Genomic DNA, 2248 nt, shown 5'->3' with positions numbered 1-2248 from the left:
GCATTGCTTACTGTAAAAATGCCACTGGCAGGGAAGGGGTTAACACTAGGTGCGAGGGAGGGGTTAAATATGTTCCCTGGGTGTGTTCTAACTGTAGGGGGGGGACTGACATGTGTAAATGACAGATCGCTGTTCATGAAGGGGAACTCCAGACCCCCCAAAAAAAAAAATAAGGTGGGTTCCCTCCAGGTGCATACCAGGCTCTTAGGCTTGGTCTGGAACATAAGGGGTTAAACCCGCGCAAAAAAAAATTGCGTGGGGTCCCCCCCAAGATCCAAACCAAGCCCTTATCCCAGGCACGCAGTCTGGTCAGACAGGAATGGGGGTGGGGACGAGCGAGCGCCCCCCTCCCTCCTGAGCCATACCAGACCACATGCCCTCAACATGGGGGAGTGTGTGCTGTGGGGGAGGGGGGCACTGCCCCCCCCACAGCACTCTTGTCCCCATGTCGATAGGGACAAGAGCCTCTTCCCGACAACCCTGGCCGTTGGTTGTCGGGGTATGCGGGCGGAGGGCTTATCAGAATCTGAGAGACCCCTTTAATAAAGGGGTTCCCAGATTCCGGCCCCCCACCCTATGTGAATGAGTATGGGGTACATTGTACCCCTACCCATTCACCTGGGGAAAAAAATGGAAAAAAATAATACACCACACTTGAATAAATGAATTTATTAGTCAGCCGGGGGTCTTCTGCCGGGGCCCCCCACCACCACCCCATTAGGCCCCGGGGCTTCGCCATCTTCTGCCGGAACCCCCTTCACCAGTGAGGCTCCTGCCTTTGGGGGAGGGTCCCGGGCTACTACGACGGTTTTTGCGGGGGGTGCACTGGCACCCCACCCCCGTCTTCAGCGACGTAATTCACCGGGACCCCCTTCACCAGGGAGGCTCCTGCCTTTGGGGGAGGGTCCCGGGCTTCCACGACGGTTTCTGCGGGGGGGGTGCACTGGCACCCCACCCCCGTCTTCAGCGACGTAATTCACCGGGACCCCCTTCACCAAGGAGGCTCCTGCCTTTGGGGGAGGGTCCCGGGCTTGTACGGTGTCTTCCGCCGGAGGGCGCCACTCTCCGGGCTTCTGCGATGCCTTCCGCTTCTGCCTGTCTCCTCCGCGGAGCACAGGGCTTGTCTCCGCTGTCTTCTCCCTTCTCTTCCATTCGATGTTGACACGACGAGGTCCGGCGCTGGAATGCCGTCTGAGCAGTGGGCATGGACTTATATAGGGCAATGCCACCATGTGACCTCAACCCATGTGACATCACATTCCCATCATGCCCAGGGAATGTGATGTCACATGGGTTGAGGTCACATGGTGGCATTACCCTATATAAGTCCATGCCCGCCGCTGACACTGCATGTCAGCGCGGAACCTCGTCGTGTCAACATCCAATGGAAGAGAAGCAAGAAGACAGCGGAGACAAGCCCTGGGCTCCCGGAGGAGACAGGCAGAAGAAGGAAGAGAGAAGAAAGAAGACGGAAGAAAGCCCTGGCTCCGCGGGGGAGCCAGGCAGAAGAGGGAGCAGAGAAAAGACCGGGGAGTTGGCGCACCCCCGGCAGAAGACCAGGAAGACCGGAACCCTGGTGGAAGGCACCGGAAAGACCGGGGGATAGGCGCCATCCCCCGGCAGAAGACCCCGAAGTCCGGATGCCCCTCCCTAATGTAAAAGAGCTTAAATGGGGTGGGGGCATCCGGCGGAAGGCTCCGGAGAGGACCGAGGGATGGCGCCCTCCTCCGGCAGAAATCACCGAAGCCCAGGGTCCCGGCAGAAGATCGGGAGAGAAGAAACCCCCCCTTCTAAGAGAGCTAAAGAAGAAAGGGGGGGCTCCGGAGCAGATTAATAAAATATTTTATTCTGTGTGGTGTTTTATTTTACTTTACATTTTCCCCCAGGTGAATGGGTAGAGGTACGATGTACCCCATACTCATTCACATAGGGTGGGGGGCCGGCATCTGGGGGCCCCCTTATTAAAGGAGCTCGCAGATTCCGATTAGCCCCGCCCGCATACCCCGACAACCAATGGCAAGGGTTGTCGGGAAGAGGCTCTTGTCCCTATCGACATGGGGGCAAGAGTGCTGTGGGGTGGGGGGGCAGTGCCCCCCTCCCCCACAGCACACACTCCCCCATGTTGAGGGCATGCGGTCTGGTACGGCTCAGGAGGGGGGGGGCGCTCGCTCGTCCCCGCCCCCATTCCTGTCCGGGCCAGACTGCATGCTTGGGATGAGGGCTTGGTTTGGATCTGGGGGGGACCCCC

The sequence above is a fragment of the Rana temporaria genome, chromosome 6 (assembly GCF_905171775.1).
Source record: "Rana temporaria chromosome 6, aRanTem1.1, whole genome shotgun sequence".
In the NCBI taxonomy this organism is placed as follows: Eukaryota; Metazoa; Chordata; class Amphibia; order Anura; family Ranidae; genus Rana; species Rana temporaria.
The sequence above is the reverse complement of the archived record's forward strand: the minus strand, read 5'-3'. Positions refer to the sequence as shown.